The sequence below is a fragment of the Coturnix japonica genome, chromosome 2 (assembly GCF_001577835.2).
Source record: "Coturnix japonica isolate 7356 chromosome 2, Coturnix japonica 2.1, whole genome shotgun sequence".
Classification (NCBI taxonomy): domain Eukaryota; kingdom Metazoa; phylum Chordata; class Aves; order Galliformes; family Phasianidae; genus Coturnix; species Coturnix japonica.
The window spans coordinates 42,817,727-42,833,971 of NC_029517.1; the positions used below are offsets into that span (position 1 = coordinate 42,817,727).

At 41.9% G+C, this 16,245-nt stretch overlaps 1 protein-coding gene across 3 annotated transcripts in view; it reads right to left on the reverse strand.

Moving 5' to 3' along the window:
* RAMP3 (receptor activity modifying protein 3) overlaps positions 1–16,245 on the reverse strand; it is a 39,398-nt gene that overhangs the window by 21,745 nt on the left and 1,408 nt on the right. Inside the window, exon 2 of one of the 3 annotated variants that reach the window (XM_015854239.2) lies at positions 1,463–1,707. The exons of the other annotated variants lie outside the window; for them this stretch is intronic. The gene's annotated coding sequence lies outside the window, so the exon portion shown is untranslated. The remainder of the gene's footprint in view (positions 1–1,462; positions 1,708–16,245) is intronic. 3 annotated transcript variants of the gene reach the window in all.

A 16,245-nucleotide genomic window follows, 5' to 3' on the forward strand; every position in this document is an offset into this window, starting at 1 on the left:
GTTTTGCATTATCTCTTGTTCTGATGCTGAAATCTTTTTAATACTTTTTAATACTCTTAATACTTAAAACTAAAAGTAGAGAACTGAACTGTGCGTCATCACAGAGGGAAATATAATGTTGCTGCTTTTGAACTGGTAAGATAATTCCAGTCAGTTAACAATTTTGGACATAAAATTGTCTTTTATGTCCAAAATTTTAAATTGGGTCTTCACTCTTCAGAGTAAGAAAAGCATGAAAGGAAGCAATTTAAGCTTTTTCATTTCATCAGTGCAAATCAACTGGAAGCATTAGTGAGGGCATCAACTGTTCAGAAGTATGCCATTTATTGTGAATTCATACTTCGACTGTGACTTTTTCAGAGCAGAAATACAAATAAATTTATTTTATGTATTCCCTTGTAAAGTGCTTAAAGCACTGCTGCCAGCATAATACTTGACACTGTCTGAACAGCCTCTGCATGCTTCCAGAGTTGCCAGATGGGTTTTGTACTACTTTGTTTGAAACCAGAGTGCTTTATTAAAGAAGTATCTAATCAACAAGTCGTACTTAAATTCAAATAAAGCATACCAGTTCAACAAAAGACTTAGGAATCAAATATTTAGATCTATATTATATGGAAGTCGTGTGGCTCAATCTGAAATGTCAGATAATACTTTCTTCAATGTTCTTCTGTTCTACTATATTTTTGTTGAAGCACACCAAACTGATATATACTGATATATAAAATAGTATTTTTACAACCGTTGGTTTTCAGACAGTGGATGAACTAAATATTTCAGGAGCAGAACCATTTGTTTGACAACTCTAGAAGTGAAGAAAGTGTGGTATGGACAAATATGCTCCTTAATGAAAATCCCAGCCCAAGATCTTTCCAGAGAAGAAAACTGAGAAAGAATAATTAATTCATGGTACTAGAAACTGTTTAGAGATTACACTCAACAAAAGTATAGGGGCCAGAACCTAATTTAAGGTGGCTTCTGAAAGAGAACTGAATTCCAGAGGACAGTGCTCCTCAGGAAACGCTATAGCCTATAGCCAGGCAGAAATGTAAGAACAGCTTCCCAAACTGTAGGGCAAATGAGGGCAGTGACTTTAAGAAATAGGTGCTAGAGGAAAAGATATCAGAAGGAATTAATGGTAACAGCTTGGAGAAAGGGATGAGGTGAGGAATGTGACCCTCCCCCGTTCGTACAGTCATGTTGCAGGAGAAAAGGAAGGGCAGAAGGGGAAAACCCACACAGACTCAGATTGCGCAGAAGTAGAGTGGCTCCAGACCTCCCTGCCACTCCAGGCACTCACATACTCTCCCAGCTCACCCATTGGTTCAGTCTCTGACCCTGGAATTCCACTATACTCCACCCCTTCACAGCATGAACCAATGACTGAGCAGGTAGAGGTTGAGCTCCTGCAACTTGGTGTCTTAAAATACAATGTACATGGCGAAGCATATACAATACCCACCACAATGTAGAATGTTGAGACAATAAAGGCAATTATTGACATTCTTTTCTGTGGTTCTGTTGGGCCAGCACTTGATGTTCTTTCTTGAGGCATATCTTCTTCAAGGACCAGTAGCAGTTCTGATTCATGCTCGCCAGTTCCCAAAAGTTCAGCACTGTATTACAGGGTGTCATGATGTTTCCTCATGGACACTGGAACATCCTGGAGTGATGATGCTCCTGCAGGCTATCCTGTGAACTTAGGATCTTAAGAGGAGTAAAACAGATGTTTAATAGGTACAAGGAGGGATCGGTCTGCCCTCCATGATAAGATACAGGCTGTATTTTGCTCTCGAGTCAACACCTCTGCCTGTATTGGGGCACATCCTGGTCTTCAATACCACACCCTCTGGCCTGATGTCTGTGGCTGAATCATTATATCAGGTTCTAATGTGCCACATGGACATGATTAAAGTCCCCTTTGCAATGAAAACAGGGGTGTCAGCTACTACCTCTGCTGGTCATGCACTGATTACTGAAGGGTTTACTAATCCCCCAACCTCTAGCAATCTCCCCCAAGGTGCAAGGAGACCACACCATTTTGGTCCTGCTTGCACCTTCCAAGGCCATTTTACCTTGTGTTTCCTGGGCTCTAGGTCCTCAGGGGCAGGGAGCAGATGATTCATGGTGCCAACTTGTGGCTTGAGTGAGGTGTCCTTGCCTGTAATTTGTATCCTAAGCAGGGAGGCCCAAGTTGTCTGCAACATTCTTAAAGCACTGGGTCTGCCATCTCTTGGTCTCTCATTCAAGTCTTGCAGGGTTTCATAAAGCCTCTTGGTCCACCCCTGCAAGGACTGTGAATCTGCCTTCAGAGCAGCCTTCAGGATCCCATTATATCTTTCTATTAGGCCTGCTCCTGTTGGATTATAGGGCAGGTGAAACCGCCATTTGATGTTGTTGTCTTCAGCCCACTTCTGCACAGTTGCACCTGTGAAACGTGTACCTTGATCGCTTTCAGTGACCTCAGGAGTCCTGTACAATGCCATCAACCAAGTTAGAGCTTTGATGGTATAGGCTTGGTTTGACTTTGATACAGGATAGGCTTGCATCAATCCACTTGCTGTATTGACACAAGTTAGGGCATATGTGGCCCGCTCAGAACAAGGGGATCTATATAATCAATTTGCTATCATTGTAATGGGTTGTGTCCTCTAGCGAGATGGGCCATAGTTTCCAGCAGAGGTCTTGGTCTCATTCGTGAGCAAGTGTCACAGTCCTGACATGCCTGGACAATAACTGATAACTGTATGGGCAGCCCCCAAGCTCTAGCCAGTGTCCACATGGTTTTCTGTCCTGCATGTTGGAGTTTCCGATGCAGCCAGTGGGCTATGTCTTCTGCTGATGTACTTCCTAACCACTGGACTCAAGCCAGTGTGTCAGCTTCATCGTTGCCTGGTGACTGCAAGGGTTGGTGTCCAGAGACGTGGTATGCTCGTACAGTTCCGTGCCTAAGCACGCTCCATATATCAGCCCACATATCTTTGTCCCAGATAGGTCGGGCATAGATAGTCCAATCCTGAGTGGCCCACTGTGCTATCCAGAGCATGAGCCCTCAGTAGACTGCCCAACTATCTGTGCAGATGTTCAGTGCACCGTTACCAGGCTCTTGAGTTATCACCATCCACACAGCTCATAGCTCAGCCCACTGGCTACTTTGTCCATCCCCTTCTTGTTGTTTTAACAACAACCTCTGCAGTCTGAGTTATTGGTTCTACCGCCTGCAATGCAGAATGGGTAGCCAATAACTGCTTGTCAACCATGCTGTATCTCTCTTCTGCTCCATGCCAAATCTGTGACCAAAACCCAATTAGGATTCAAACAGAACTCTGGTGCTGCCACAGCCCCCAGCCAAACCCCTCTTGGGTTACATGCACATCTAGTTCAGCTGGAAGGGTTGGATCAAATATACCCAGCTCCCAGGCCTGTTTAGCAGCTATTGCTTGCTGGAAGGCTTCTTGTTCTGTTCTACCCCAGACCCATACTTGGCCTTTTTTTGTAAATCGATATAAAGGTTTTAGCAGTTGTACTAAGTGGGGCATAAAGGATTGCCAGTATCCTGCAACTGCTTCAGTTTTGTGGGAACTGGGAATGCTTGGATCTTATCTATGATTGCACTGGGTAACACCTTAGTCTTACCTGGTGAGACAGCACCCAGGAATTTAACTGATAGCCCTGGTCCTTGTACTTTTTGTGGATTTACAGCCCATCCTTTTTCCTGTAAATAAGTAATTAATGATGGTACTGTCTTCTCTAATGCCTCAATTGAGTCAGATGTTAGCATCAAATCATCGATGTGGTGGTACATTTTGACAGTAGATGGTTTGTTCCAACTTGCCAAGTCACGTGCCACCAAATTATGACAAGAAGTAGGTGAATGCACATACCCCTGAGGTAGGACTTGAAAAGTCCACTGCCTGCCCTCCCATGTGAATGCAAACTGGTCTTGGGATTCCTTAGCAATTGGAATGCTGAAAAATGCATTTGCCAGAGCCTCTACTCAATGTATCCATGAAGAAGACGATGTTGGGTACGGCTGCATGGATCAGTGGCGTGACTTTATTTAGTTCTCTGTAGTCTACTATCATTCACCACGTACCATCTGACTTCCTGACTGGCCATATGGGGGAGTTGTATGGGCTGTGTGCAGGTCTAATGATCCCTACTCTCTCCAGTTCCTGCACAGTCTTGGTAATTTCTTCTTGCCCACCCAGGAGTCTATACTGCTTTGTATTTGTGATCCGGCATGGCTGTGGCAAACAAATAGGTTCAAATTTCACTGATCCTTTATGGTTGCCTGCACCACCAAGATACTGATATATCTTTCCCTTAATCTGAACTCTCCCACAGCGGTTTGGAGAGTCAGACCCAACAGGATGTCTGTCCCCAATATGTACTCTGGAACTGGGGCAATAGACATCTTGTACTCCCAGGGTATAGATGCCCAACCCCCAGTTTCAACCATGTTTTGGGTTACGGGGATCACCTGCTCCCTAAACCCACCTATCATTGTGCCTTTGTGCCTGAAAATTGCTTTTGGTCATGATATATAACTGATGTTTCTACCCCAGTATCTACTACTGCCATAACCTGCCACACATTTTTTCAGGACCAATGAATCGTTAGTTCAACATAGGGTCTCCAGTCCCCTCTAGAGACCCTGCTCTTTGGGAATTGTGGCTTCTCTGTCTCACCATCAACAATCCCCAAGTCATTTTCCTCTGATGGCTCAACTGAAGCTGTCCAGGCCACCTGAGGAGGTTTATGTTTTTTTGATGGGACTATGAAGTCTTCTAGATTCCATGTGTTTTGTGGAATCCACTCTATGGGTCTAATTCCTTCCCTTTTGGGTGAATGTTGGAATCTCTGACTGTTTGGTAACTGTTTCCATAGTTGTAATAAGACCTGATTAGGCTGTCCATCAATATTTTGAAACTGAACTCCCGCTCTAATCGTGTCACTGAACATTTGTTTTCTTCAGACCCTGATGGATCCAGATTGAATTACCTTAAGGGTAGGTCTCCTATGTCGTGGTGGTGGATGGATCTGTGAGTTTTCCACCACCATTTGGACATTGCACCTGGCCCACAGGCACTCTGTCTCCCCCAGATCTGCCACTAGTTGGGCAGCCTGTTGTATTATGGCCTCTGAGGCCACTAGGGAATTCATTGTGGATACCAAAGTACCATACTGATGTGGCAGAGCTTGCTGCAGGATGACATCCCTCATTCCTGCTGAAATGTCCAGGCTCTCAAAATCCTCCTCATAGATTGCCTCCTTCATGCCTAATTCTCGAATGTAGTTTTGCAAGTCCTCCATAGAGGACCATAGGCCCGTATTTAATGGTATATCACTCTTGTTTGTCCATGTTGCACGACATGCAGCCATTAACCATGTAATCAAGGAATGATTTTCTTCATTATGTTGGATGGCTGCATATAGTCTTTGCCTGAGCTCAGGGTGAGTGGTAATGGATGCCAGTTTTGAAATTTCTGGTCCATTCACCACAACGCTCTCTGCCCCCATATCATACAATTGCAGCATCCATGCTGGCATCCTCTCTCTTGGTTTTCCTCTAAACCACTGAACTAAATCCATTAATTCAGCTGCCGTGTATGGGCAAGCTGTTACATGCAGTGTGCTCTGGGCAGGGGGCCACTGGTCAGGGAACAGCCCTGCTGGTCTTTCCTATGTTTTTTGTTTTTCATTTTTGGAGTTACAACTGGTCGAATCTCAAATCAAAAATCCAGCTCTAGAGGGGCCTCAAGACCCAACCTTTTAGAATCATAGAAGCATAGAACCATAGAATTACTCAGGTTGGAAAAGACCTCAAAGATCAACAAGTCCAACCGCAGCCTAACCATAGTACCCTAACTCTAACAACCCTCTGCTAAATCATATCTCTGAGCACCACATCCAAACGACTCTTAAACACATCCAAGGACAGCAACTCAACCACCTCCCTGGGGAGCCTATTCCAATGTTTAACTACCCTTTCTGTAAAGAAGTGTTTCCTAATATCCAATGTGCTTTCATTTATAGAGTCCAGATTCTGTGGATTCTCCTGTGCAGGGTCCCCAGTAATTTCTAGAAAGATATTCCTGATTTTTTTGTAGGGGAATTACAGGATTAGGTACTTTCCCTCTCAAAATTACTTTCTAGTTCTTCAGTACGGTCACACAATAGTTGATTTTTGTAAGTAAGAGCTACTTCAGTTATATTTATCTGGTTCGAGGCCATCAGCAGTGGCCACGCCATCATGGAGGCAGCTAACTGTTGTTCTCGAGTAGTGAGTACATTTTTGTTTAGACTATTGAAATACTCAGCCAGGCGGGCTGGGGACTCCTGAACATTTCCTCCATCCCACAGGGGGCCCCATTTTTCAGTGATACAAGCAATCCCATGATATGGGGATCCTAGGAATCCCAGGATGTGCCCTGGCAAAACTTCACTCATAGGGCTAGTCTTTTCCCATGCAAACCATCCCATGATACTGTTCAAAAATGTCATGGTAATTATTTTAGGAGGCTTATAATTGGGTACCTTTAAAGATATTTGGCTGCCTGGCTCGCCAAAACATAGGGCAAATGAGGGCAGTGGCAAAGACTTTACTTGAGAAATAGGTGCTAGAGGAAAAGATACCAGAAGGAATGAACTCACCCCTCCAGCTTGGAGAAAGGGACGAGATGAGGAATGTGACCCTCCCCCATTCATACAGTCGTGCCACAGGAGAAAAGGGAGGGTGGAAGGGGGGAACCCACACAGACTCAGATTGCACAGAAGTAGGGTGGCTCCAGACCCCCCCGCCGCTCCAGGCACTCACATACTCTCCCAGCTCACCCATTGGTTCAGGCTGTGACCCTGGAATTCCACTACACAAACAAATCCAAGCTGCAACTGATTGAAATTATTTCTGTCTCTGTTCCCAGGGAATTCAGGAAGGGAACACATTTAGGATATATCTACAGGTCTTGCAAAATTGTGCTCATTTTCATCTAAAATTCCACCCTGAGACCTGGTCCTTGAGATCTCAGGAAACAGTAAGAATCACACAGATTTCTAATCTCTACACCAACCAGATCATAGCTTTTAATCATTAACGATTACACATAAATATGCTACTAGCAAGAGGAGGTGAAAAGCTTGTTTTTTCTTTCCCCTGTACATCTGTTCTACTTCAGGCTCATTATGGCCTTGTGAAGTACTGCTACTGCAGCCTCCATTTCACATCAATTATGGAAATAAGGATGCAACCATAAATAAATGGGTCTGGAAGAATCCCAGGCACCTGTACAGGCTGGGAGGAGTGGTCCTTGAGAGCAGCTCGGCAGAGAAGGACTTGGGGGTCCTGATGGATGAAAGACTCAATATGAGCCAGAAGTGCGCTCTGGCAGCCCAGAAAGCAAATTGGGATCCTGGGCTCCATCAGGAGAGGGGTGGTCAGCAGGGATAGGGAGGTGATTGTCCCTCTCTACTTGGCTCTTGTGAGGCCCCATCTGGAGAACCGTGTCCAGGTGTGGGAGCCCTGTCATGGTTTTTGTAATTTTTGTAATTTTGCTATCAGTATTCCACATCATAACATAATGTAAGTATGGATACTTCTATTGAATGTGAAGTCCACAGAAGAAGACTACATATCCCAGAGAACAACAGGGGTAATGATACGTCACGGGACCAGACGCTATATAATCTCGTTCCCAGGCTGGAGTGCCCTCCTTCTTCTCTCGAACTTCTCGAGAGTGGAAGCATTCCAGCCAATGTCGCTAGAGTCACAGTAGGCCTCTCGGTTTTCGGGGACTCTCTCTCTCTCTCTGTTTGTTCGATTTTTTTAGCTCTCAATTATATTATATTGTTGTTATCTTGTATTTCGATATCATATTAGTAAAAATAGTTTTTTCCTCCTTAGATTGCTGCTGTTTTTTATCCCATTCCCCTTTTCCCCCTCCTTTCCGGGCCCCGGGGGGGGGGGGGGATGGGGTGCTTCCCTGTCACGGGCATAGTAAATCTAAGTAGCCCGTGACAAGCCCTCAGTACAAAAAAGACATAGAAATTTTGTCAAGGGTCCAGAGGAGGGCCACAAGATGATCAGGGGCTGGAGCACCTCCCCTATGAGACAGGCTGAGGAGTTGCTTGTTCAGCCTAGAGAAGAGAAGATTGCGGGGTGACCTCATTGCAGCGCTTTCAATACCTGAAGGGAACTTACACCCAGGAAGGGAGTAACTCTTCGAAGGGCTGCAATAGCAGGACTAGGGAAATGGTTTTAAGTTAAAAGAGGGAAAGATTTAGGTTGGATGTTAGAGGGGAAGTTCTTCACTAGGAGAGTGGTTAGGCCCTGGAACGCAGCTGCCCAGGAGGTTGTGGTGCCCCCCCGTTCTTGGAGGTGTTTCTAAGACCAGATTGGATGGGCCCTGGGCAACCTGATCTAGTAAATGTGTATGTTTGGTGCCCCTGCTAGGCAGGGGGGTTGGAACTACATGATCCTTGAGGTCCCTTCCAACCCGGGTCATTCTGTGATTCTGTGAAATCAACACCACTCTGAGTACAGTAGTCCTGTATGAGAACTGACACACACTTGCACCCTTTCCTCAAATAATGTTGCCAGAGAAAACGTATTACATGACAACCTCTCTCTGCCTGTAACACAGATGTGAAATGTGTCTCCTAATTGCAGAAGAGGCATCAATAAATGAGGCAACGCAGTTCAAATCTATTCACCCAAAAGAGCCTTTCAGCTTGCAATTGCAACGGAGACTCTCCCAGTCTACTTGAGAACATTGTTATCTACCAGATGTTGTGTTCATACCCAGGTCCTGTCCGGCACTCTAGCATCTGCTTACCTGGAAGCATTTATATGATGTAATGGGTGCTTATTATTATAACTCAGCTGCCAGAAATTAGTTAAGAGACAGGAAAATACAAAAGAAAACATGATGATGATAAAGACTCTCTGTAATAAGGAAACGTAAGGTCAGCACAATACTGACTTAGTGCCTATCCACCTGTGAATTACCAGTCATTCAAGGCAAATAACACCACTGATCAGCTCCTGAATAGCAGCCTGAGCTTACATGATATTTTCTTTCCCTTCAAATAACCTTGAGAAGGGGAAACAACCCATGAAAGTTTCACAGTCAAGGGTCATACAAAACACTGCCTCCTGAGGAAGTCTTCCATGGAAACTATGGAACACTTGAAGACATCCCTTTCTTGTATATCCACCTTCTTTTGATGCAACATTTAGTTCTCCTCTCCTAATGTTGTTACTTACCATGTTGCATTATTTTATCAGTGTAATTTTAACTGAGTCATTTTTTCAGTGATCTCTAAGCCTACCATGAAAGAGTAAATTGGGTTGACTACTGAAGCACAAGGTTGCTTTTTTTTAAGTAATCAAAGTCATCTATGAGCGCTCTAGAGTTGAATCCTAGAATCATAGAACATCCTGAGCTGGAAAGGATCCACAGGGATCACTGAGTCCAGCTCCTGGCTCTACACAGGACCACCCAAAATTCAAACCCAGTGTCTGAGAGCACTGTCCAAATGCTCCTTGAACTCCAGCAGCTTGGTGCTGTGACTGCTGCCCTGGGGAGCCTGTTCCAACAACTGACAACCCTCCTAGCTACCACCCTCCCTAATACCCAAACTGACCCTCCCCTGACACAGCTCATGCAGGTCTTAGGGTGCTATCTCTAGGAAACAGCTATGTGGAAAGTAAACATTGTATGGAAAAATGGTACAATGCATCCCCTGGATCCCCTGAACTAAAAGAACACTGAGGGAGTGCAGATTCACTGCTCCACTCTGTGGAGTCAGGTTGAATTACTCAACATAACTGACCCCAAGCAGCAGGCTCCTGAGAAGATTCTCAGATCCAAAGATTTTCTGAGCTCTGTAATGACTGATACATCATCAGAGTTTCCTACTGCACAGCAATCCTATTGTTACACTATCCAAATCTTTTTCACTTTTTCTGGTTTTTGTTTGTTTGTTTGTTTGTTTTCCCCTCAAACACATTATTAATACTATAAACTTCTTCAGAATTTTAAGAATAAAATAAAGGCTCCTTTTTGGGAGGGTGCATAAATAACCATCTATATAAATGCAGTGCTAAAAAAAAAAAAAAAAAAAAAGTGTCTTCCTATTCAAAAAAAGCATCATGTGACTGTCTCCTCAGTTTAGATTTCAGTTTAATAATTTGGACTTCATTAGTGACACTGGGGCTGACTTCTTAATCTTGCATAAAACTAGTGCAAATACACTGCAGTGGTGTAGAAGCATCACTACAACTCCCTTTTTATGCACTGGGGAGTAAGTGAAGTGCTTTAATTCATTTTTGCTTAGAGAAAAGTGTGCTTCATACACTTCCGGTCCCTTTGCTATGTATTCAGACCTTATTTTTCAACAAACAAACAAACAAACAAACAAACAAATAAATAAATAACAGGATAATCAGACCAATATTTGTTATTCCCTATTGTTTAGCACAAGTGAAGAGTGCATCAGTGAAGCTGCAAAATAGCTTGTCTAAATCTGTCTGCTTTAATGGTCTCTGATGCACTCTACTCAAGCTGAAATTTTCCATGGCTTTGATATCATCCGGGGCTGAACCACTGTTTGTTTTGCTTTTTCCCTGAAGTCTGAGGATATTTTTCCCATTAAAAATATAATTTATTTCTAGGAGAGCATTAGTATTTCTTTCCAAAATCTTAAAATATGAAGAAAACACAAACATTAAACTTTTGTTCACACTGCTCTGACTTCCTTGGTATTTCTGGTTTATGAGAGCTAGTTAGAAAGAAACTGGACCCACAGTTACTCCAGCAATAGTAGTTTAATCTCATTGTGCATTACTAAGTATTTTATTGCATAACAATTCCCACACCAAACATATTCCTGGAAATACATTCAGCAGCAACATTAACCTAATCACAAAGGATGTCTTGCCTGAATGCAAATCCAGTCAAGGTCCACTGATTAAAAACAAGAAAAGAGATTTCAATGACTTTTTTAAAATATGATACAGTAAGTGCTTAAGTTTGAGTTATTTTGTGTTAAGAACTTAGCTTATTTAAAAAAAAAAAAAAAAACAAAAAAAAACCCCCCCACAACTATATATTGATGTGTTTTTACAAAAACAAAACAGGAATATAGGAGATTTCATACATGCTGCATTAAAATCAATGACTCCATGGAAATGCCAGTTTTGAGTGCTCCAGAACTGAAAGCAAAACAGGAATATAGGAGATTTCATACATGCTGCATTAAAATCAATGACTCCATGGAAATACCAGTTTTGAGTTCCCCAGAACTGAAAGCAATTCAAAAATGTTTTTTTCATTTTTTACTTGAAGATATAAACTTAATGATGTACATAATAAACATGGATGACACACTGCTAAAAACTAAATAACTCTGAATATTAAATTGGACAAGTTATGCTCTTGATATGTGAATATCCATTGGAATAGCTCACAAACTGATGAGATGTAAAAGGTCTGTTCAACACTTGCAGTGACGCCCCAAAAGCAAACATAAAGAAGAAATTTGTAACACAGCCCTATGTGGCTGCCAGGTAGAAAAGCCCAGATGGCAAGGCTGAGATACCCTCCAAAAGAAGATCCCTTTCTCTTCTAAACTGTAGAATGCCTGACAGCTGAGCCTTTTCAATTAGTCTGTGAGCACCCACGTGACCTTGATGAGCAACCACATCTATGAGGACATCTTCACACAGGTTTTAGAATATTCTTCAGTACACAGAGGCAGAAACAGGGAGAGAACAAAACAAAGGACTGTGAACCAAATCCAACAGTGTCTAAGCCTCTTCTGTCTCAGTACTCTCTGAGCTAAAGTCTTGGAAGATACCTAGATTATATGTCCTGTTGGTAGGGTTGAATGACTTCACAAAGTGTTATTTTTTATTATCTCCCTACCTATTCACAACAACTGATGGCTGTGAACTCTCTTATTATAATAATAATGAAACAGGAGGGCAGTGTATCCTGTTGCATCTAGAACTCTGTATTTTTGAGACACTGAAATGCAAGGATATTTTAAAAATTCATGTTAAAGACTATAATCTCTCTGCACACCAAGGGTTGTAAAAGAAATTGATTACTTAAAGCATCTAGAAACAGAACTTTGGCTAATGTGAATTACAGTATTTCCTCTTGCACTGCCTGCAGAATCTTCCCCCAAATCATGTTCTCCAAAATAAAGGCAAATTAGTTGCATTTATTAGGATGTGAAAGTAACAAAACAGTTGCTTTAATGTAGGGTGTGGTGCTTCTGCACAGTCTTTTGCTTATTCAGCTTTATCTTGCTAGATGTGAACAAGATGTGCCTTTGTCAGTTCAGTGCTGTGCTACAGCCACAGCAGAGCCCATCACATTATCATCTTCAGATCAAAGTCTCACTTGGAGCAGAGGTTGAACAAAGAAGAATCTTTTCTGCAAAATGCCATGAGTTTGACCATCTGTTTCACACAACAAAATTCTCTATTCTAGTGCTAAAAATAGGCCCATAGCTCCTATGCAGACTTCTTGCTGAAGCCAGTACAGTAGTTCATGTCAAGATGCTCTGATGATAAAATCGGGAATCCTCTCTAACTTTCAGGTCATTTTAAACTGCACTATCTCACTGTCTTTTAATGTACTCAGAGAGGAAATAACTGTTTCCTCTCTTCAATGTGGTTCCAGGGAAGTGTAAATATGAACAGAGATCAAGCCTGAAAATTACTAGAAATGAAGGTTTAATTCTATTCTGCTTTCTGCTACTTTCTTTCCTCATACCCACACATCTTCCTCCTAAATGACCCAGAAGTTCATCAAGCACCTTTTTACATTGTTCTACATGTATTGTCACAGTAAAAATTGTTTTTTTTTCATCAGGCCCATCTTGAGATAATATGGAAAATATGGAAATCCATGAAGGGACCCACATTTTAAGAGAAAAAGCACAGACTGTTTTCATAAAGCACAAAATAGTGCATCTCTATTCTGAAATAAGATGATTCATGCTACAGCTTTTGCTAAAATAAAAAGATGTGAATTAAAATAGGCTTTGTCGCGTTTGTGACAAATTTTAATGAGCCTTAAATGAAAATACAGTTTGCCTTCTTCCCATCTCTCTCTCAAGTATGAACTTCAACAACAATGCACAGATGGTAGTAAACGTTGAAAAAAAACTTAAGCTATACAAAACTATCGCTGCAACGGTTAAATAAAAAAATCTCCTGAGGCAAAGCCACACACATTTCCCCTTGATACAATTCAGTCTTCCTTGAGAGCCTTTTGTTAAAAATCTCACTGCTTATGAATGTCCATCCCTACAGCACTACCTGACTACCTCAGTAAAGACTTCTAACTTAGACCCACAGGCTCCCATAGTTTGCCTTGCAGAGATGGCTAAACCTAGCTTAAAAGCTAGGACCTCAGACCTTAGGAATATTTAGAAAAATAACTACTGTTTAGCTAGTAGAATCTTACTAAATCAAGAGAAGTGTTTACTGCCTAACTAGTTTTCAGGATTGGATCTCACTTATGTTGGCATAAATTAGATTCAGAAAGCCCACCTTCCTTTCCACCTTCAGTCTGGAGTAACCTTCAAGCCCTGCAGATGTCATCCCTGCCAGCTTCTAGGACCAGACAAGCTGGAAATGGCATTTGATGCTCTGTGCTACCACCTACAGAGCACCTGTAGCCACTTCAGATTAACTGAACCCTAACAGTAAAATACTGATGGTCACCTTGTCCTCTGCACATAGCATGAACTCGTTTTCTATGGCCTTGGCAGACCTCAGTGAAAGAGAAACACCTTCTTCCAAAAAAGGAATCAGGAGACATAGAAAGAGCAAAGGACAGTGGGAAGCATATTTGGATATAGCATCAGGTTGGAATACAGATTGCATTTACATTTGATGCTTCTCTTTCAGAAACTATGTTTATGAGATCTGCTAATTATTTTCCCATTCATTTGGTGCTGAAAAACACATATTTAGAATTTGAAACATATTCATTTTGTTAGAGAAGTATCTTTGCTATCATTTTCTGTTCTGTTTCGAAATCAGGTGTTCTGACTTGAAAAGGTTTGTTTGTTTTACTCACAGACCCATCTGGATTTCTTAAATTCAGCTTTCCACACTGTTTTTCAATTTTTGTACCCTTTGCAGATGCAGAACAGTGTGATAGATTTATTAGGAAATAACACACACAATAATAATAATAATGTTGGTTTGGTTAACAATCTCATTTCCAATTTGTTGCTTTTTTTTCCCCCTCAGCTGAGTCCAAATTTCCCAGGATATATGGACACTGTATTCAGTGCTAGGGGAATACAGGAACTTAGAGAATTCAGATTTCAGTACGCATTTTTTTCATGATGCTTTATGGTCTTTTAAAAAGATAGTAAGAATGGGAGCCTGGAGCCAGGCTTTTTTCCTAGCTCTCCATTTGACTGGTTTTTCACCTCTGGCCATAAAGCCAGTGAAATTTGAAATTTCACTGATTTCCTCAGTGAAATGGGATTACAAAACATGAACAACTATATCCAATTTTTGAAGTCTTCAGAGTAACCATTCCAGATAATACCACATGACCCCTCTCAATATGGGCATTCATACATATACTGACAGACTTCTTTAGAATTTAGATAAATATCCAGCTTTACTGAGAGATTCATTCTACTTCTACACAAGTAATATCACTGGAATGCAGACATCTTGCAAACAATGAAGGAGCAAAAGCAAGGCAACAAGCACTTGTTTAAAAAGCCTGATTACTATTACAATATCTTGGTCAAGCCTTTGCCTCAGTTTCCATACAGAGAAGTGGAACAAAAGAACCCAGTAGGATGTTATTGTAGATGCATCACTACTTCTGAGTTGCTTAGATCCTACCCTACAGTTGGTAGATAACTTCTAAGCATCTACACTTCATATGGGAACAGTATCAGTTACGTGCCTATGTGTCAGCTGCCTCAGCTCACAGATTCCTTCATCCCAACAGATGTGCATACAGGTCACAGCAAATCCAACTTCTATAATTTCTGTGCTTCCAGGAAACACACACAACTGCCTTTTTGCCATCTTTGCAAAGAGGGACAGTACAACAGATGGTTCTACGTAATGATAATATTTTAAAAGCCATAAACAGAAAGACAGGCAGAAGGCAGTGGTGTGAGTATGCAGAAGTGAGGTTCCAGTCCCTTACAAGACAAGCTTCCTATAGCATTCAGAGAGCGCTAACACTGAGGACTCCTGTCCCACTCCGCAGGTTTCAAGAGGTAAATCTATTTCACGTGTCGCGTCTCCCATAGTCAGCAGGGGTCACTACCGCAATGGAGCTATCCCAGACTTGGAGGAAAAATATACACGAATTTATTACTGAGAGCTTTCTTAACGATAACTAATACTCAGAGAGGGAAAAAAAAAAAAGAGCATTATAGGTAAGAAAACATTAGGCAACGGCTACTACAAGGAACAAAAGATTGTAAAGATAAAAGATAGAAAATGGGGAAAGTGACACAGATGGACAGATGTACAAACTGCGAAGCAAAGAGGTTCACCACTCTTCAAACCAATGACGTCTTGGTGTCAGATTCTGATCTTTAGTAGTGGTAGTTCACAGGAGGTTGTGTTGTTCAGCTGATAAGTAGGACAACAGTACAACCTCTTACTTATAGTCCAAAGTGGTCGAGCCTGCTCAAGAGAGTGACAGCTTCTGGCTTCAGGATCACAGCAGGAACTCCTTTGCTCCTGTCTTCCATGCTTTGTAAATTTAAATCAGGAGATAAGAGGAAGCAGGGAGACGTCAGCTTGTATCATCTTCACAGGGTACAGTGGTATCATTTCCCAGTCTTCCGTATCAAGCTGGAATCCTTTGCTCACAGGACAAGTTTTCAGCCAACAGACACTCCTGGGCCCTCCCATTCGAAGGAAAACATTCCCAAGAAACACTGTCAAATGTAAAACTATCCACAAAGTGATGTTGATTGACTAGTGTTGACTTGAGATACTCCTTACCAGTCTTGGACAACTCTTCAGCTTACAGAGAGTTTATGGCTCTCTGGTTAATCAAAAGAAGCCATTAGAAAAAAGGGAGAAATACACACACAAGATTTCATGTCTCAAAATTTTCAGGGCTCCCAAATGGCTTTTCTACCAGGAAATGTCTATGATTTAGTCTAGTTTTTGAATATATCTATCCTTCCTAACTTATAGCAACAGTAACACATTATCAGTCATCAGATATC